At 40.3% G+C, this 22015-nt stretch overlaps 1 protein-coding gene and 1 pseudogene across 4 annotated transcripts in view; one reads left to right on the forward strand and one right to left on the reverse strand.

The window, feature by feature from the left end:
* MIGA1 (mitoguardin 1) overlaps positions 1-22015 on the forward strand; it is a 77746-nt gene that overhangs the window by 23072 nt on the left and 32659 nt on the right. The gene's annotated exons all lie outside the window — the stretch shown is intronic.
* On the reverse strand, positions 3455-3912 carry LOC102490711 (non-histone chromosomal protein HMG-17 pseudogene; annotated as a pseudogene).

Here is a 22015-nt window from a genome sequence, read left to right on the forward strand (position 1 = left end):
GCTCTTCCATCTTCTTGTTGTTCCAGCATTACGATCATCCTGATCGGTATCGTGTGGGTGTAGATCTTGTTCTTTTAGTCGTGTAATACATACCCTAGCTTTGGTTCTGTGTGGCATGCCCAAAGCTCCTCTTCTTTTCTGTACCTTTCTTAGAGGTTGGTGGGATCTACTCTGATTTCTTCCCGTCATAAACGTTTCTCAGGGAGCCGACAGGTGGCGTGGTGGTTAAGGGCATTGAACTCCCACATGGCTGACCACATTTCAAGTCCTGAACCTGGTGGCTTGCTTTCACACTTTCTCTCTCTCTCTCTTTCTCTCTCTCTCTCTCTCTGTCCCTTTCTAGATAAATGTAAGTAAGTTAAGTAAGTAAATAAATAAATAAAGTTAAATACAATAATTCTTAAAAAATAAAATAAAAACATAAAAGTTTCTCAGGTACTGCCCTAGAGGGTCTGCTTTAGGTTCCCATTTCTTCTAATTTGGAACTATAAATGGATATATATATATATTTTTTTAATTTGCTCTAAGACATATATACTTGCCGGGGAGAGTTTATGCTTGTTGGAGAGGGACAGAGAGTCCTTACTTTTTTTTTTTTTTTAAGAATTATTTTATTTCATTTTACTTGTTATTATTGTTGTAATTTGACTGGAGGGAACCAGAGAGAGAGAGAAAGGGAAAGTGAGAAAGCAAGCCTCAAACAACTGTGGTCCAGCACCCTAACTAGCATGCCACCTGATAGCCCCCATTTGAAACTTCCCTGAGACACTCTTAAGACTATCATTTTAGCTCTAGAATATGAGGTTATGTTTTTTGGTTCCTATTCTACCTACCTGATCTTATATCCACCTATTACAGGATAATCTTTAAAATTTCTGGTTCACTGATACTCTTTACATTTCACGATATTATTTTCTCTATTGATTTTTAAATTTTTTTGTTTCTGTCACTTCGAATGGGCCTTTGGGAAGGGGAAGTATATTCTTGGGCTAAGAGGTGCTCTGCCTACGTTTTTTTTTTTAGGCTGTGTCTTGGCATTTTGTAATCCTCCTACGTCAGCCCTCAGAAACTCTAGCACTACAGGTGCGTGCCAGCATGCCCAGCTTTTTCGTACAAGATCTCGCCCTTTTGCACACATAGCCACAAGCTTGTCATTGTCCTGCTTCACTCTCCAGAGCTGCAGGAACTGCAGATATACACCACCAACACCCAGCTTTTAGGGTGGACTAGGAGTCAAACCCGGGCCTCCCATGTGGCCTCACCTGCCAAAGCAGCAGTGTCAACCAGCACAACCTAGCACAGCTGGGCCTGGCAAGAATCTAAAACACCTAAATCTCATTGAATTATACATTTAAAATGGGGGGATTTTATGGTATGTAAATTATTCTTTAATAAAGTAGTGGAAAATATGCTTGCTGTTAAGCTAAGCTTTAGTAGATTTTCATGAATTTGACATAATGCAAAATAGCGTTTTATGCTAAAAATGGTAATGTAAGTCTCCCCCATTTAAAAAATTTCTTTAAGAATCACTTACTTTTGGGGCAAACAGATGGCATAGTGGTTATAATGCAGATTCCCACATGGCCGACCACAGTTCAAGGCCTGGATCCAGTGGCTTGAAACTCATTCTGTGCTCATGTACAAGATCCCGGGAGGAGAATGGAATGAGAAGGGTTTGTGGTGTGGCCATCTCCCCTGAGGGATGTTTTCACTTTCCCTCTCATTGTCTTCATCCCTGTTTCCCTCTGGCTAGCATACATGCCCTGAGGCATAAACCTCTAAAAAGAAGAAAAGAATCACTTAATTTCAAAGCAGGTGGGCATGGTAAATTATAAACTGTGTGTACATGGGGTCAGCATTGGCATGGAAGTTAAGGCAGCTAGGTTCCACAAGGTGAACCGCATGGTTTCAGTCTCAGACCTTATGGCTTGAAAATCATGCTAGGTGCATGTGCAAATGTATCCCAAATCCTGGGAAGAGAATGAAAGAGAATGGATTGCAGTGTGTCCATCCCCACTGAGGGGTGGTTGGTTTCTCTCCTTCCCTCTCTTTGTCTCTCTCTGTCTCTCCCCAGCAAGCACACACAATCTATAGCAAATTAAAAAAAAAAAAAGTTCCTTCTTCAGTGGATTAACCAAATCAAAAAAACCCATTGAAGTCTTCATCTGAACAGGGGAGGTTTAGAGTGAGGGTTGACGTTTCACATTTAACATGTTGTTTCACAACTTTTCACAAGCTGACCCTAACTTTTGGGAAATAATGATGGCATAATTAATCGGAGATAGGGAAGGCTGTTTTTTTTGTTGTTTTGTTTTTTGGGTTTTTTTTGTAGAGGTTTTTGCTGTAAGGCGCGTGCGCTCGCCAGAAAGACAGCGTGAGACAGAGAGACAGAAAGCGAGACATCACCCTCTAGGGGGGACAGCCACGCCGCAATCCTTTCTCCTCCATTCTCCTCTCGGGATCTTGGGCATGCACGCATACGTGCCCAGCGTGAGTTTAAGCCACCAGGTCTGGGACGTGAACCGCGGTCGGCTGGCTACATGGGAGTCCAGCGACATAGCCGTTACGCCAACTGCTGGTCCCGGGAAGGCTGTTTTTTGAGGGACGCTACTCCAATGTCATTGGGAAGTCCAGATTCACTGGCATACTGGTAACCAGTTTTTTGCAGTCAGGTCTCAACAGGTCTCTGGTTTAAGGGAAGTAAGTCTGTGTCAAAGTAGACATAAAGCAACAGGACATAAAAACCAATTCTGTGACCATCTGTGTCAGTGTCAGGGAATCCATCCTCTGGGAGCCACAAGGAAATCTCTCAAAACTAGAAGGGAAAGATGTCTCCCAAATCAATCAAGCTTTGGAGACATTCTTTTAGTGACAAATGCCCCTTCCCCAAAACAATGAAGTGCTGTGTTTACTAACAGCATAGCTTTAAAAAAAATAGGCAAGGATGCCAGCAGGTGGCATAGTAGTTAAGGCGGCTGGACTCACACATGGCTGACTGTAGTTTGAGTCCTGGACCTGGCAGTTTGCTTTCTCACTTTCCTCTGTCTCTTTCTGGTCAACTTTTTAAAAATAAAATAAAATAATGACAATGAATAAAATAAAATATTTTTAAAAATAAATAAAACAAAATTCTGCATTTTTATAAAACTTGATAAACTTGTATAGTGACAGAAATGTACACACTGGGAGCCACCAGGTGGCGTAGTTGTTAAGGCGCCACACTCACACATGGCCAATCACAGTTCGAGTTCTGGACCTGCAGCTAGAAAATCATGATGCATACACATGCGTGAGTGCCCAAAGTCCCAAGAGGAGAATGGAGGAGAAGAGACTGTGGTGTGGCCATCCCCCCAGGGGGTGATTCTCACTTTCTCCCTCTCCGTCTCTGTCTCTCTGTGAGTGCCTGTGCCCCGTAGCAAAAATCTCTCTCAAAGAAAAAAAAAATGTACACACTTTATCTGGCACCTCCAGCACCTTCAGCTTTTTGTGCTGGTCTGTTTTGGCATCTCCATCTTCAGCAGGGTTATTCCCATCCTTGCCACCATCAGCTTTTCCCTTTTCCCTTTGGGTACCTTTTCTCCCTTTTTCACAGTCCTCTTTAGGCCTGGGCTCTGGCTCTGGAGGAGCAGGTTTCCCAGGCTACCTTGCAGATCTTCTCTGTGGTTCATCTTTCGCCTTCACTTTATCTCCTTTAGCGTCACCTTCTTGCCTTCGGCCTTTCTCCTAGGCATGGTGGGGACGCAGGCAGCATGTAGGCACTGGACACCTGGGAGTGCAGTGGCTCAGAGGCTTTGGTTGGTCTGGAGGTCAGTCTCACCTCTTCTTCACATTGCTCCTGAGTTACGTTTTAAGTAATTAGTTCTTCCCATAAAATGTTACCACTGCATAACCTGTAGTTTTCATTTTTGCCATCGTCGATCCTGGCATTTCCTTAACTATTCTGAATTAGTGAGTCGTTAGTGGGCATATTTTTAAGCAACAGTGGCTTAAACGATAGTTATTTGTCCTATGCCTTTTCTTATGAGAGTCAGGCAGCCACGTGCAAATTAAATGAAGAGTTGCATCAGTTCGGTCATAATGAAAAAAAATGTCCTTATTCCCTTTTGAGAGAGGTTAGTGTTAAATGTGAGGTGTTGAAATCACTAGAGGGCAGTGCGTTTTATCTACATTTCAGATGCCTATGACTCATAAATGCCATTCTGCGCTGTTTGTAGCCTTGGGAGTTAAATTTAGGTCACCGCTTTTTCTGGCATGTTTTATGTACACCTGCTACTGTAGCTCAAAGTAGGAGCATGGAGGTTCTTCACAGATGACTTAAAATAACATTAGTGTAAGTTTCCATTAGTGATCAAGTTCTAGCTAATGACATCCAGAAATAATTACATTTATTTGGAGTTTCTGTTCGGGGGGGATTACTAATTGTAATTTTTTAAATTATAATTTTGTTATTGTAATTTTTGAAGGAGCACCCAAAACTCCAATAAGATTTCAATTGTAGACAGTTTGGTTTAGTAGATAAGAGCATGGGCTTTGAAATCAAATAAACATGGGTTCAAATCCTGACTTTTCTACCTATGAGACTTTTTCTAAGCCTTGAGTTTTCTTAGATTCAGCTTTTTTCCCCACTTTTAAAAATAACTAGTTTTTATTTAATTTTATTTATTCATTCATTTATTTTAATTTGACCAGAGACACACACACACACACACACACACACACACAGAAAGAGGGAAAGGGAGGGACCAGCAGTTCGCATAATGGCTATGTCACTGGACTCCCATGTAGTCCACCACGGTTCGCGTCCCGGACCTGGTGGCTGAAAACTCACGCTGGGCGCATGTGTGTGCGTGCCCAAGATCCCGAGAGGAGAATGGAGGAGAAGGGATTGCGGCGTGGCCATCCCCTCTGGGGGGTGATTTCTCACTTCCTGTCTCTCTGTCTGTTTCTGTCTGGCGAGCGCATGAGGCGAGCGCACACGCCCTATAGCAAAAACCTCTCCAAAAACAAACAAACAAACAAAGAGGGAAAGTGAGAAAGCAAGCCTCCAGGTTTGGGACTCAGACTGTGGTCAGCCATGTGGGAGTGTCCAGCGCATTAGCCAGCACACCACCTGCTGGTCCCCTAGATTCAGCTTCTTATCTATAAAATGTAGGACTATATTAGGATCAACCTAAGAGAATTATGGAGATTAAATGAGATAACATGTATTATACTTAGCATAGGCACATGATAAGCATCTATTCATTATTATAATTATATATTTTTTTGGGAGGGGGTTATTTTGCTATAGGGCACATGTACTCACCAGAGAGAGACAGAGACAGAAAGTGAGAAATCACCGCCCTCCCCCCCACAGGGGGTTGGCCATGCCACAGTCCCTTCTCTCTTCTCTCCCTTCTCTCTCCCATGCCACAGTCCCTTCTTCTCTTTGGATTTTCAGCACACACACACACATGCCTGGGATGAGTTTTAAGCCACTGGGTCTGGGATTCGAACCACGGTCAACCAGTGGGAGTCCAGTGACATAACCTTTACACCAATGACTGGTCTATGTAATAATATTCCAACAGTTTAAAGGGGCCTTTCATAAGATAAAGTTGCATAGTTGAGGACTAGCTGGTGGTATGGTTTTTAAGATGCTGGACTCCCATATGGTCGACTGCAGTTCGAGTCCCAGTCCTGGTGGCTTTCTTTCTCACTTTCCCCTTCTCTCTCTCTGTCTCTTTGGTCAAATTAAAAAAACAATAATATATGATAAAATTAAATAAATAATTTTTTTTAAAGTTGCATGGTTGCAGGTAGGTACATGTCACATGTTCATCACTTATTTTAGTGTAATTCAGTCATATTCTCTAGATAATGTTCATTTTTCCCCAGGAATTCATTTAAACTTTGTCATTGTCTAGTAAATAACATACATTTACATTTATTAAACTAGGGTATTTAAGCCAAGTTTCAAGTTATTTATTTGGGGGGCAGACAGGTGGTGGTGTAGTTAAGACACCAGACTCACACATGGCTGACTGTGGTTTGAATCCTGGACCTGGTGGCTTGAAAATCATGCAGGGCACATGTACACATGTACCCAAAATCTCAGGAGGAGAATGGAAGAGAAGAGATTGTGGCATGGCTATCCGCCTTGTGGGGGTAAATTTTCACTTACTCTCTCACTCTCTCTCTCTGGTGAGTGCATGCACCCTATGCCAAAAACATTAAAAATTTTTTTAAACAAAAAAATAAAGTTAATGGTACCAGCAAGTGGCGTAATGGTTACATCGCTGGACTCCCACCATAGTCGACCACAGTTCAAGTCCCAGATACGTGGCTTACAACACCCGGAAGCTGATTTCTTGCTTTCTGTCTCTCTGTTGTTTGTCTCTCAGTGAGCATACGTGCCCTATAGCAAAAATCTGTCTAAAATAATAAGATAAAGTTATCAATATTTATTAGAGGAAGTAAAATTTCTTTATAAATACTTTTCCTCTCTTTTAGAAAGATATCCTCTGAAGGGTCTACAGAAGTAGTTACTTTAGATGTAACTGTGGTTATGGGCTTTTTCCTCATCTTACCATGCCTAGGAAGAGAGCAAAAAGTGATAGTGAATTACTTCCTCTTGCCAACATGTCCAACTACTTAGTAAATTCTGGCAATGCTGCTTCATAACACAGCTTTCACCCACTTTTCCTCTTTTCCTTTCTCTGCACTCCTGTTTCATGCGAGTTTAACCAGCTCCCAGTGGAGTCCCCTCCCTCCGTCTCTCTCCCCGCTGCGTAAGTCTCTGTCTGGTTCCTGGCTCTCGTTGTAGAGCTCTCATTTTGTCACTCCCAGGACCAATACTCTACCTGTTTTACACCCACTTCTCCTATACTCTAGCCAAACTGAGCAGTATCTTCCAGCACTGAAATTCTGCTCTAAAATTTAAGTTACAGAATTGACTCCACATTTTTAGTGAATTTTCCATGTTTTCCTTTTTTCATCTGTTTACCGATGTCGTTTCTTTTGCATAGCTCAACATATCCTGAACTGTTTTGCTCCTTATGGAATATAACTGCTCAAAGCTGCTAATTCTGTGTATTCATATCTGCTTTTCAAGCCAAAGGAAACCTCTCATTAAGGAACCTTTCTTTGTTCTTGAAAATGGCATCATTGGTCTTCAGGGTACTGTTGAAAGACTCATCTGTCTCTTTCTGGTTCTGAATAGAACACAAACAGAGCCAGTGTTTTTTAATCATTGACTTTTTAAATTTTAACATAATATTAGCCTTACTTTGGAACCAACACATTGTATAATGGTTAGGTTGCTGGACTCCCATATAGTTGACTGCGGTTCGAGTCCTGGACCTGGTGGCCTAAAACTCACACCAGGTATGTGTGCATGTGTACCCAAAATCCCAAGAGGAGAATGGAGGAGAAGGGATTGCGGCATGACCACTCCCACTAGGAGGTGATTTCTTCCTCTCTGTCTCAGGTGCACACACACTCCCTATAGCAAAAATTTCTCTTAAGAAAGAAAAAAAATCATCTTACTTTGAACTGATTCTTTCCTTCATAGTTGGATCAAACAATGTGGTAAAACTGGCTACAACTTCCTCCCTTCCCAAAAAATTCTCTGGAGAACTAAGAATGTTGAACAAATTCCTAACGCATGTTCCCAGCCAGCTGCTTAGGGATTCCCTGCCTGCCTTACAATGCCTGCCAATACTTCTTGAGCTCAGGAAAGTGAGAGCCAGCACAAAAGTGGTGGATTTGCAGACCCAGACCTTGTTCTAGAAGGTCTAAAAAGCAAGAGAACAAGTGTGCACCAAGAGCCATGCAGTGAATAGTGACTTTCACTCATTTTCCTCTGTCTGCTTAATGTCAGTTAGGTTCTCAGCATTAACTACGTTACTCCTATCCTAGGGGAAAGCAACTGAAGAGGTGAAGGGAACAACTCAAAATGTAAAACTAGGTACCAGCAGGTGGCATGGTGGTTAATAAGGACACTGAACTCCCACATGGGTGACCACGGTTTGAGTCCTAGACCTGGCAGCTTGCTTTCTCACTTTCTTTCTCCCTCTCTCTCTCTTTCTCTCACTCTATCCCTTTCTGGTCAAATTTAAATAAATAAATAAATAAAGTTAAATAAAATCATTCTTTAAAAGAAAAAAAAAAAAACTAAGGGACCAGTTGGGACATGGTAGTTAAGGCACTGGATTCCCACATAGCTAACCATGGTTCAAGTCCCAGGTCTAGCAGTTTAAAACCCACACCAAGTGCATGTGCGTGTGCCCAAATGTTGCCATTCTCCCTGGATGGTGATTTCTCACTTTCCCTCTCTCTGGCGAGCACACACACAAACACAGTGGCAAAAATCTATTTTTTTAAAAAAGTAAAACTAGTATGATTCTTGGAGGATGGAGGATGGAGTAGGCTAGAAGGTCGTGTGGTAGGTAAGGCACTGTATTTCCACATGACTGACCACAGTTCAAGTCCCGGTCCTGATGGATTCCTCTCACTTTCCTTCTCTTTCTCTCTTTGATCAAAATTCAAAAAAAAAAAAATTTAAAAAGATAATTATTTTATTTAACTTTATTTATTTATTTATTTTAATTTGACCAGAGAGGGACAGAGTGAGAGAGGGAAAGTAAGAAAGCAAGCTGCCAGGTCCGGGACGTGAAACAGTCAGCCATGGGAAGTCCTGCACTCTTAACCACCACACCACCTGCTGGCCCCTAAATTAGAGCATTCTAAAAAAAAGAAAAAAAAAAACAGTTTCATATGAAATATGAAGGTAGGAGAAGTTTAATGGTTTTCCTCAATGGCTTTGATTTCTTTTGACAGTAAATTATAATCATTTATGTACATATTACATGTCTTAATACTACACCTTAATATCCTTACGAGCAGAAAGCATATTTATCTATTTCGTCTTTTCAGTGCTTGATACTGTGTGATGATTATAGTATAGTTACTGGTAGGTTCTGTGAGATTTATTGAGACGTTGTCAAGAACCACCTTTTTTAGCTTTTTTTTCCTTTGAGATTTTTTTTTGCTCTAGGGCACTTGTACTCACCAGAGACACAGAGAGATAGAGACAGAAAGCGAGAAATCACCCCCAGGAAAATGGCCATGCCACAATCCCTTCTCCTCCATTCTCCCCTTGGTATTTTGGACATACATGCACACATACCCGGTGTGAGTTTCAAGCCTCCAGGTCCGGGACTTGAACTGTGTCCAGCCACGCAGGAGTCCAGCCACATAACCATTATGCCATCTGCTGGTCCCTGTAGCTTTTAAGCAACATGGATTCCTTGGCTTCACTCCAGTCCTACGGAAGATGACTCTTTGGGGTTGAAATATATTCCAGAATTTAGCACGTGATTAGCACGTGATTCTCATGTGCATTTACTTCTGCTTAAGAGGCACTTCAGGTAATATTTGAGTGATAGAAATATGGATGGGCAGATAGGTACAGTGGGTGACATTACGATCCTCTGCAATATGTGTAAATAACTTAGTGTTAGAATTTCTGTTTATTATTAAATATGGATCTTTATTTTCAGTGAAGTAAAATTTTAACCAAAATTAATTTTGTTAAAGGATATGAGGAAAACATATTGTTTACATCTATTTTCATTTAAGCCTCAAACTTATATTGGGTTGTTGGAAAAGTCACGACGCATTTTTACGTAGAAAATAGCTGAATAGTTACAATGCTGCTTCCAGGAATTCTGTTTCTCTAAATTATAAAGCCTATTGCTATTTTTAGTTCTTTCCTCTCTAGAGGAAATACCAAATGTTTCTTGGTGGTAATAATATATATATATATTTTACATTCCAGTCCTTTTTCCTTTTCTACAAAATGAAAGGCCAAACATAAAGAAAGATATATATTGTTAAAGATTTTATGGAATACTAGGATTTTGTCAAATAAGCTTCAGATTTGTTAGGAAAAGACATATCTTATGGGACCAGGAAATGGCATAGTGGTTAAGGGCACTGAACTCCCACATGGGTCACCACGGTTTGAGTCCCAGACCTGGAGACACTTTCTCACTTTTCCTTTCTCTCTCTCTCTGTCTGTCTGTCTCTTTCGGGTCCCCCCCTCTATTTACCTGGTCAAATTTTTAAAAATAGTAATGAATAAAATTAGATAAAATGATTCTTTTTTTAAAAAGACATGTATTATTACAGATACAGTTGAAAGAACTTAGGAGTGTTTCCCTGATTCTGTTTCTCACACTCTTAAACTCTTTCTTCAGAGGTTTTTACTTTAGTGTTTACCATAAAGCTGTACTTACTCTTTCATACATGTATAGATTATGTTCCAGTAAATATTCTTACATGTGTTTTCTTGTGCACATTTGCAGGTGTTTCTCTAAGATATATATTTTAATTGATGGTAATGACCATTAGTGGTCGTAGAATCAGTTTAGTGGGTTGCATCCAACATTTAAAGTATGTGTACATGCACTGTGTGTGATGTGTGTGTATATATACATATCTGCATTATGTACATCTGTATACATATAACATATACATACAAAAATACATATAACACATATGAGCCTTTTAAAAGTTCATCAAAAATGTATGTTATGAAAAAACTGCATGAATTTCAAAATTTCTTTTTTTTTTTTTTGCTCCAAAATAAACTTGTAATTTTTTTTCTCTTTTGTTCTTTTATTTTTTTTTAATTTTTCCAGCAGGCACCTGCACTCACCGGAGAGAGAAACAGAGAGAGGAAAAGTGAGAAAACGCCCTGTGAGAAATGGTTATCCATTCTCCTCTCAGGGTCTTGGGCACGCATGCACACGCGCTTGGCATAAGTTTAAGCCACTGGGTCCAGGACTCGAACCATGGTCCACTATATAGAGTCCAGTGTCATAACCTTTATGCCAACTGCTGGTCCCAGAAGTAGATTTTTTTAAATGCGTGTTGTTTTATTTTTAACATTTCCATAGCTAGTTGCCACAGCACTGTTTATTGCACAATATATCCTTTCTCACTGATTCAGAATGCCTCCCGCTCCTGTCATATGTCAATTTTCCTCGTACACGTGTCTTTCCTGGGCTCTGTATTTTGTTCAGTTTGCCCATTTGTTTGTTCTTGCACTGGTTTTACCATGTCTTGATTACTGTAGCTTTATATAGCTTTATAAAATTCTTGACTCCTGGCAGGGGGAGTCCATTAAATGTGTTCTTTTTTAAGACTTATCCTGACTATTCTTAGCCCTTTGCTTTTCCATCTGAAGTTCAGAACAGTTTATCAAGTTTCATGAAAATCCTTCTTGGGATTTTTTTCTTTTTCTTTTTTAGTTTGCTGTAGGGCATGTGCATTGTTCAGAGAGACAGAGAATGAGAGAGAGAGAGAATGAGAAATCGCCCCTCGGAGGGATGGCCACACTGCAATTCCTTCTTTTTCATACTCCTCTCAGGATTTTGGGCATGTACTCTCACATGCCTGGCATGTTTTTCAAGCCATCAGGTACAAGACTCAAATCATGCAGTCAGCCATGTGGGATCCAGCTGCTTTAACCACCAGGCCACCGGCTGGCCCTTCTTGGTGCTTCTATAGTCTTCCTTTTTTTGGAGAGAGAGAGTGGGAGGAATTGAGAGAAATAGGCATTTTTGACAAGGTCTTGTTACTGTCACAGTCTTCCTGCCCCAACCCCATCTAGGACCATAGGAGTATACCACCATGCCCATCTTGCTTAGGTAGGGCTAGAAACAGAACTCAGGCCTCCAAAACTGAGGTTGCCACACAGTGGTGCCCTCTTGCTTGCACCCACCACTGCCAGGCCAATTTTTATAGGCTTTTCACTCCTGAAGAGAGCCATGCAGAACAGGAGACTGCCAGTTAGTGGCCCACTACACAGAATCAAAGACGGTATTCCTTTCGCTAGAGAGCTCCGGGAAGAAAAAGCAGCATTAATGGCAGAGACACGCATGCAGATGGCCGAGGCAAATACGCTGAAAAAGCACTTTGTAAATATTTACGTGTTTACTGTGTGCCTCGTGTGTTATGAAATGAGGATGAAATAAGGACTATCATCTCCAGGGTGCTTGTGGTCTGATTGGCCAATTAAGACATTCTTATGAAGCAATTAGAAAGCAATATAGGCAAGTATATTCCGCAATCCGAGCCGTTTCACAAGGACCCCAAGTAGAAATCTTTCTTTGCACTTTCCCTCCCTACCGCTAACCTTTCCCATACCTCCTAACTGAAGTGCCAGCAGCTTGTTTAAGAGCCTCAGATAAGAACCTGAAAGTAAGCAGATCCAGCTTAGGACATGTGGGGAAATTCTTTTTTTGGTTCAGTCTTCCACTAATTTTTGCTGAAATATCTAAATATTCCTGAAATTCATTTTGTGACTCAAATATTACATCAAGGAAGAAGAAAATATGTACAGTATTTTTCTACAGGATTATATTATTTTTCCTTAAGTAAAGAATCTTGTAAGCTTTGAAAAGTAGCTATGAACGAGTAAGAGTCATAAATGTATTTTATTATTTTGATTCTAAATATGCATCTATACTATGCATATAATTTTATATATATATCAAATATCACACAATAAAAGTGCATATTTATATCTTTTACAGTAAATAGAAATTTGTGTTATCTGGGAAATAGCAGATGGCCTAATGGTTACGTTGCTGGACTCCCACGTAGTAGACCACGGTTTGAGTCCTGGACCCGGCAACTTGAAAGTCATGCTGGGCACATGTGTGCGTGCGTGCCCAAGATCCCAAGAGGAGAATGGAGGAGAAGGGATTGCAGCATGGCCATCCTCCCTGGGGGATGATTTCTTACTTTCTGTCTGTCTATCTCTCTGATGAGTGCATTCACCCTATAGCAAAAATTTCTAAAAAAATAAATAAATAAATAAAATGAAGAAAAAATAAAAAAAAAGAAAAAAAAAAAAAAATTTTTTTTTTTTTTTTTTTTTTTTTTAGAAACATTTTTGCTATAGGGTTTGTGTGCTCACCAGAGCATAGAGAGACAAAGTGAGACATCACCCTCCCAGGGGGATGATCACACCTGATCTCACCGTAATTCCTTCTCCATTCTCCTTTCGGGATTTTGGGCACACATGCACACACACCCAGCTTGAGTTTTAAGCCACTGAGTCTGGGACTTGAACTACAGTCAACTACATGAGAGTCCAGCAACATAACTATTATGCCATCTTCTGGTTCGTATCTGAATTATTTTTTGTAAAAATTAAATTTTAACTGACCTCAACAACTGAGAGATTGGTCGAATATGGTAATAAAAATGAACAGCAAGGGGGCCAGCAGGTGGTGTGTTGGTTAAGACACTGAATTCCACATGGCCAACAGTGTGGTTGAAGTCCCGGAACCTGCAACCTGAAAAATACACCAGGTCCGTGTATATATGTGCCCAATATCCTGAGAGGAGAATGGAGGAGAAGGGATTGTGGGTTGTCTATTTTTTCTGGGGATGATTTTTCACTTTCCGCCTCTCTCTCTCACTCTCCCCAATGAATACATGCACCCTATAGCAAAAACTTAAAAAAATAAAGAAACAGGCTGGCAGGTGGCATGGTGGTCAAGGACATTGGGCTCTACCATGCCACCTGTGGATCAGGCAGCTTGCTTTCTCGTTTTCCCCCTCTCTCTCTCACTCTGTCCTTGTCTGGTCAAATTAGAATAAATAAATAAATAAAGTTCAATAAAATATTTCTTAAAAAGAAAAAAAACAAAAAAGCTTTAATGATGCTTAAAGCACTAGACTCCTACATTGCCAACTGCAGTTTGAGTCCCATACCTGGCAACTAGCTTTCTCACTTTCCCTCTCTCTCTCTCTATCTGGTCAAATTAAAATAATGATAATAATTAATAAGATAAATAATTCTTAAAACATTAAAAGTAATTTAAAAATAAAAATAAATTGATTAATAACAAATGAAGGTTGCTTATCATTTCTTGGGGAATGTAATTTAGTTCTATAGTTTATATGAATAACATTCAAATATATTAATCTCAATTTTAGTTTAATTCGGCTTCATTTTCTGTAAAGAGTGGTATGTAATATGTGTATCTATTTGTGTACGTGTGTTCACCAGAGAGAAACAAAGAGAAATAGTAAGAGAAATGAGAAATCATCCCTCAGGGTGCAATCCCTTCTCCTCCATTCTCTTCCTGGGATTTTAGGTACACATGCACACATGCCCAGTGTGATTTTCAAACTGCTGGGTTTGGGACTCAGACCATGGTTGGCCATGTGGAAGCCCTGCGCCTTAACCACCATGCTATCAGCTAGCCCCAAGTAGTATTTATTTGTAATAGCAGTATTAACAAGCAACTCTAAAGCCATAAGAATGATGAATGTTTTCTTGGCTGAAGCATAGGACTTTGAGATTCTTTTATAGTGATGTGGAGGAATAAATTTAGCCCTTAAAAATAAACCAGAAATTTTTATAACTTAGAAGCATTGCTTTGCATATTTCAGATATGTGTGTTAGGCCTCTTCATAATTCATTTTTCAAATAGAATAAACTCATAGAATCTTAGGTCTAGAATATTTATTAGCCAACATTTGATTTTCTAGTATATGTCAAATACGATATAAGGCACTAGAGTCAAAAATAAAGATTTCATTTCTGCTTTTAGGTGGTACAGAGTCTAGGTTTGGAAATAGGTGTTATACAATTATGTAGCACAATGGAGTAAGTGCATAAGAACATGTTTATAAAGTGCTATAGAAACACCAAAGAAAAGCATACAGTTTTTCACAGGGGAGATCAAGAGAAGGCTTTGCCGAAGTAATACTTAAAGAAAGATGGTTGGTGCACTTGGGAGACAGGTAAGGAGGTATTCCATGTGGAGGAACAGCATGGACCATGGTGCAGAGTGGAGTCTGTTTAAGAAACTACAAGTTGTGCGGCCAGCAGTTAGCATGGTGGTTAAGGCACTGGATTCACATGGCAGACCGCGGTTTGAATCCTGGACCCTTGTAAAATTCACACCAGGCCTGTGTGTGTATGTATCCAAAAGTCCTGAGAGGAGAGTGGAGGAGAAAGGATTGCAGCATGGTCAATCTTTTTGACCTGTTAGGGGGTGATTTCTCACTTTCTCTCTCTCTGTTCCTCTCTGTGTCTCTGGTGAACTCATGTGCCCTATAAGAAAAACCTCTCTTAAAAAAGAAAGAAAGAAAGAAAGAATTTCTAGTTGTGGGCTATAACTTGAGAGCAAAATGTAGAAGAGTGATGAGAGATGAATCTAGAGGGGTGGGCAGGGATGAATCATGAGGGCACCTTTAGGCAAAAGGGTGCCACTGAGGATTCTAAGAAGTCAAAATCTAATTTAGACGTTTGAAGGGGATTCTGGAGTGGCTGTTTTAGTTGAAATCTTTTATCTACTTTTCTTGCTGCTGCTTTATAGTTAGTATTTTATTGAGTCAGTGAGCCATCCTCTAAGGGAAAATTAGAAATTTTTCCAGTCTAGTACTGACTGCAGGAATTCTCTGGCAGACAAAAAACAGTAAGGTATACCTAGAGAGACGTTATTCTTCTCTTTTTGGTGAGCAGCCAGATGGAACATTTAGAAAAATTGACTATGCTTGGCAGCAAGAGGAAATACCTCAGTCTTGCACAAATATCAGCCCAGAGTTGATTTCCTAAGACCTTGTCCTCTCCCATTCCTGCAGAATCACTGTGGTCAGAGGATAAACTCCCTGAAGATTTATTTTTAGGGAGTGACATGAATTACAGGCTTAACTTGTATACTCAGACCTCCAAATACACAGAGTGCCAGTTGCACAACATATGAGAAATTCGGTTTAGTGTTTTCTCCCATGTTAGGCTCATAATCTTAATTTCAAAGAGCTTAATGATATTACAAAATGACACATTACTGGTGTGACATATGAAGTCAAAATATTTGGCTGTCAGGAAAGTCATGATAAATTTTTGCTTAGAAAATCGGTTCAGAAATAGAGACCAGTAGTATAGTGAATATTGCTAGGGTCCCAGAAATCAGGGAAATTCTTGTTGCTTGCCTTGACCCTTTTGTATTCAAGTTGCATCTTACCAGCCCAGATTTCTGTCAAGGCCTTCACTAGCCCATGTCAGACCTTTTTGTGATTCAGAGAAAGGGCCCAGGGAAGCCCATTGAGCACTTTTGTGCTAAGGAACAGGTTTGCCTTCATCCAGGAAGATGAAGTCCCAGTAAACAGGCAGGATCTCTGCTCCCGCTCTCTGAGCCAGGTGCTTTGTACTGTGTACAGAGTAACCAGCTGTACCTAGTGGGTCTACTGAAATTTAACTCAGACCTAATCGTATCTACTTCTTGCTCCACTTTGGCTAATCAGGTCACTTCTTTCTTCTTCTTTAAAAAGAAAAAAAAGGGTCTTGCTGGTGGCATGGTGGCTAAGGGCGCCGGACTCCCACATGGCCTGGCCACAGTTCGAGTTTCAGACCTAGCAGCTTGTATGCGCTCTTGCGCTCTCTCTCTCTCTCTCTCGCTGTCTCTTCTCTGGTCAAAATTGAAAAATGAAGATAATAAAAAAAAATTCTTGAAAGAAGGAAGAAAGAAAGAAAAGGAAGGAAGGAAACTGCTGTTATCTATCTGAAATGTATGGGAAGCCCTCTTTCCCATTCCTTCTATTGCAGTTTTCATTGGCAGCTGCATTTCCCAGTTGGGAATCATAGTTGTTAAGTCGGCCAGTCGTGGTATATAAAAGTTTGATAGATAGGTAAAGCCAGAGAAGCTGCTATGGAAACCTCCGTTTGGGTGGTGTCCCATGTCAGACAGTTTTCCTGTTACGGTTAGTGTTGGTGATTCTGTTTTAAGTAGTAACACATCAAGAACTGACTAGTTCTCCTTCATTTTGTTCCCCCGGATTTCATTGTTACATTTTTCAATATAGAGCACATTGAAAGAAAAAAAAATTTTTTTTAATCGTAACTCTCCCAGTTTCTTTCATTTTATGAAATTATGTTGTTTTTGATTTTTATATTCAACTTTCGTATTTCTCTCAAACTATAAATATTTTATTACAAATAAGGGGGGGAAACCCACAGTTATAGGTAGGTAGTGAAGATATACAAAATACACAAAGCAGCAGTGGTTTTCCAGACTCTTGATTATTTAAACAGATTATAGCAGACACTGAAAATAGCTTGTCTGGCGACAGCAGGACCTTTTCCACTTTTAATAAAATCATACAAAGGACAAGGTTCCAAATCATGCTTAAGCTGCTAAGAATCATCTAGAGAATAGCTGCTGACATAGAAGTCAGGTGACAGTGAGACACCTGGCCGTCTCGTTGCTGGCGTTATAAAACCCACGGTGGGCAGCCCGCGCTTGAAAAGAAGAGTGGCATCTTTGGAATCTCCGCTAGAATCTGCTGAGGTTAAAATAGACCTGATGCCTTCTGAGTGACAGAAAATAGAAAGTGCCTAGAGATAGCAAAAGTCAGATGGAGAAAACCCACTTGTATTGGTCTAGGGAAATAGACCCAGGCCTGGAGTTCCCAATTCCAGCACTGAAGTGTGGTTTATTTTATTTTTTTTTATGCCTTTAAAGCAAATCCCACTTCAGAAAAAAATCAGTGATTTATCATATACTGCTGTGTACCTATCACATAAATCTAAACATAAAATGTTGCCAGTTCCTCCAGAGATTCCCTTGTGCCCACTCCCAATCAGTACTTCTCCCACTTACCCCTAAACTAATCGCTGTCCTGATATTCTTGCTAATTACTTTCTAGCTTTGCTTTTTAGTTTTACTAGCCAAGCATGTAGCTCTATCACTGTAGTTTATTTTTGCCTGTTTTTGGCTTTTGTCTGATGAAATTATACATGTAATTCTTTTTTTTTATAAGAATTATTTTATTTAATTTTATTCATTTATTTTTAATTTGACTAGAGAGTGAGAGAGAGGGAGAAAAAGTAAGAAAGCAAGCCACCAGGTCTGGGACTCAAACCGCAGTTGGCCATGTGGGACTCCAGCGCCCTTAACCACCATGTCACCTAACAGCCCTGAAGTCATACATATAATTCTTAAGTCTGCATATTGTGGTATTTATTTATGTTCTTGCATTTTCATTGTTGTAATAGTATAGCTTTGTATAAACATACTAGAAGTTGTTTATATATTCTATAGTACATGGACTTTTTTTTTCTGTTTGGCCTATTTAAGGAGTACCGTTAGGGTCAGCAGGTGGCCTGGTAGTTGAGGCACTGGACTCCCACTTTGCTGACCACGGTTTGAATCCCAAACCTGGCAGCTTTCTCTCTTTCTCTGTCTCTCTCTATCTATAGCAAATTTAAAAAAAATTATAAATAAAATGAAATAATTCTTTAATAAAGAAAGTACTGTTATGAATCTTTCTATGCGTGTAAATAATGCATTTCTGTAAAACATACCCAAGGGTAGATTGCTAGGTCATGGAGAATGCAGTCTTGACCTTTCATAGATAATGCAAACTTTCTTAGATAACGCAAACTTTGGTGTGTGAATATTTCCACTGTTATGCATCTTTGTCATTTTTTCCTTTTTTTTTTTTTTTTTTTAGTTTTTTGCTGTAGAGTATGTATGCATCTCCTCCAGAGAACAACGAAGAAAAGGGTGATGAGAAAGCATCCCCAGGGGAAGTGGCCATGCCATAATCCCTTTTCTTCCATTCTCCTCTCTGGATTTCGGGCATACATACAGATCAACCTGGCATGTTTTTCAAGCCGCCGGGCCCAGGACTCAAACCACACAGTTAGCCATGTGGGATCCACCTGCCCTAATCACCACACCACTGGCTGGCCCTTTAATTTTCTTAAAAAAGTTTATTCATTTTGGCCCAGCTTAGGTGGTAGTGTATTGCACTGCAATGCTGGAAGACACATGACTGACCTTGGTTCAGATCCCTGGACTGGTCTGAAACTTGCCAAAAACTGTACTGGGCACGAACATATACGCCCAGTAGCCTGATGAGCTAAAACACTGAAGAAATGGGATCATAGTGTCACCAGATCCCTTAGAGGTTGCTCCTCACTGTCTCTTTCTTTCTCTCTCTCAAATGCACACACAAGTTCCATGTGAAAAAAACTTTTTTTTTTTTTGAGAGGTTTTTGCTATAGGGCATGTGCGCTCGCCAGACAGACAGAGAGAGACAGAGAGACAGAAAGCGAGAAATCACCCCCCAGGGGGGATGACCACACCATAATCCCTTCTCCTCCATTCTCCTCTTGGGATCTTGGGCATGCACGCACACGTACCCGACATGAGTTTAAGCCACCGGGTCCAGGACTCGAACCATGGTCAACTACGTGGGAGTCCAGCGACATAGCCATTATGCTAACTGCTGGTCCCGAAAAAACTTTTAATAAAGTTTATGCATTTATTTTTTTCTATGAGAGAGAGAGACAGATGCATAGAGAATACAGAAAGGCAGGGGGCATCCCAACAGTGTCTTCATACCTCAGTCTGCCAGAGTGTCGGCTGACCCAGGCCATGGGCACGCATGTGCTCAGGGAGATCTCAGGATGTATACCCAGGACCTTCCCATATTGATCCGGTTGTGCTACCACTGCACTGCCGCTCGGCCCCCTTTGTTCCACTCCTAGTCATTCTGGTTGGTGTGTAATAATTGTTTATTGTAGGTTTAGCACTTTTTTCCTGCTAAAAACAATAAAACGTTGCTGAAAATATTGACCAAGATGGGGCCCACAGGTGACATGGTGGTTAAAGGCGCTGGACTCCGACATGGCCAACCATGGACCTGGTGGTTTCCTTTCCCACCTTCCCCCACCCCCATCTCTCTCTGATCAAAACTACAAAATAATAATAATAATAAATAGAGTTAAGTAAAATAATTCTAAAAAGAAAATATTGAGGGACCAGCAGTTAGTGTAATAGCTATGTCATTGGACTCCCATGTAGTTGACCGTGGTTCGAGTCCCAGACCCAGTGGTTTAAACTCATGCCAGGCACGCGTGCATGCGTGCTCAAGATCCCAAGAGGAGAAAGGAGGAGAAGGGGTTGCGGCGTGGCCATCCCCCCCAGGGGCTGATTTCTTGCTTTCTATTTCTCTTTCTCTGTCTTTCTGGCGAGCACACAAGCCCTATAGCAAAAACCTCTCCCCCCAAAAATAAAATATTGACTAAGGTGGAGCCTTTGGTTTTCTTTTCTTTTTTTTTTTTTTCAGAAAGAGATTTTTTTGCTATAGGGTGCGTGCACTTGCCAAAGAGACAGAAAACCAGAAGTAAACCCCACAGGGGGTGAGGGAGGTGCGGAGGTTTGGTCATGCAGCTATCCCTTCTCCTCCATTCTCCTTTAAGGATCCTGGGCATGTAGGCACATGCACCCAGCATGAGTTCCAAGCCTCTGGGCCCAGGACTCAAACTGTGGTCGACCACGTGGGAGTCCAGCCACATGACCATTATGCCATATGCTGGTGCCAACCCTTTGGTTTTCAATCTTTCATACTGTCCTTGTTTTCAGTACCATAATAAAGAATTGATGATACTTTTTGGAAAGAGTATTCTATATTTTAATTGGACACATGAAAGCAGTTAGTTTGGGATATTGCCCAAGATTCTTTCTTTATGCTTTTCATTGGCTTATTTAAAAAACAGATGTATTATTTCTCATAATTATCAAGCTGCCATTCCAGGAATCGTAACAATTACTGAAATAGATGGTATGGTCTGTGGTTTATGGAATTGGATTTAATGAGTAAATCTTTGTAGTTCCTCTGGAATTGAGTTGGTTTTCTCTTCTAGATTTTTTTCTTTTTTTTTTAATATAACCATGGTAACTGATCTGGATGACATTGAAAGCTAGTTACTGTTGACTGAGGTGAAATAGACTTTTAACAGCTCGGGGTAATGTCCGAAAGGTAAAGTGACAAAAGATAAATGTCCGTCTGTGTTCTATTCTGAAAATAGCAGGAGACATGGAACCAAGAGTTAGCTGACTTGAAAATTTAATCCTGCTTTAATAGTACTTTGGCATACTGAAAATTGGACTGTGATTTATTTTTGCACAAGTAATACTAAGAGTGGGAAACAAGATAAAACCTCGACGATTGTGCATGCTGATTAAATTCTGTCAATCTCAGTGGCCGTGTGCTCGCTTTTTAAAGGTCTTTATATACTGACAAGACAATTATGGGAACTTTTCTGGATGAATATCCAAAATATCAGTTTTGTAGCTATTTATAATCATAAAGCGATTGCTACTTTATTCTCTAGTTCGATGGGAGAAAAGCAAATTTCTAAAATATTTTTTAAATAATTTAATCTCAGATTTTGCCCCATTAATAGTTATTGAGTGAGGGGCCAGCAGGTGGCATGGTGGTTAAAGGCGCTGGACTCCCACATGACTGACCGTGGTTCAAGTCCTGGACCTGGCTGCTTGCTTTCTTGATCTCTGATCGAACTGGAAGATAATCATAATAAATAAAGTTAAATTAAAAAAAAAATAGTTATTGAGTGAGCCAGGTCCATATGGTAGTGATTAAGTACTGTGCACAGGGAGCCAGATCCTACATGGCTGACCTTGTTCGAATTCTGGCCCCAGTGGGTACGTAGGTATTGAATTTCCAGAACCTTGATGGGATAGAGAAATAGAGGGGAAAAAAGAAAAAGGATAGCGATGTGACCATTCCCCATTGAGGCATGCTTTTTTTTTTTCTCTCTGTCTGTCTCTCACAGTCATGGAATAAATAATAAAGTTTAAAAAATAGTCATCCAATAGAAGAATTTTAAGCTAAAAAATTAGTAATTAAATATTAAAAATTAAAAGGGTTGATAGACATTTCTGCTGCAAATTGTAATTTAAACTAGGAAGATAAATAGTTAAAATATAAAACTTGGTTCAACCAAAAATGAAGTAGGAAAAAAAAATGCTATGTGGGACCAGCAGGTGGCACTGGGCTCCCACTTGGCTGACCATGGTTTGAGTCCTGGACCTGGTGGCTTGCTTTCTCACTTTCCTTTTCTTTCTCTCTCAATCTGTCCCTCTCTGGTGAAAGAAAGAAAGAAAGAGAGAGAGAGAGGGAGAGAGAGAGA

Source organism: Tupaia chinensis, unplaced genomic scaffold (genome assembly GCF_000334495.1).
Source record: "Tupaia chinensis unplaced genomic scaffold, TupChi_1.0 Scaffold000164_1, whole genome shotgun sequence".
In the NCBI taxonomy this organism is placed as follows: Eukaryota; Metazoa; Chordata; class Mammalia; order Scandentia; family Tupaiidae; genus Tupaia; species Tupaia belangeri.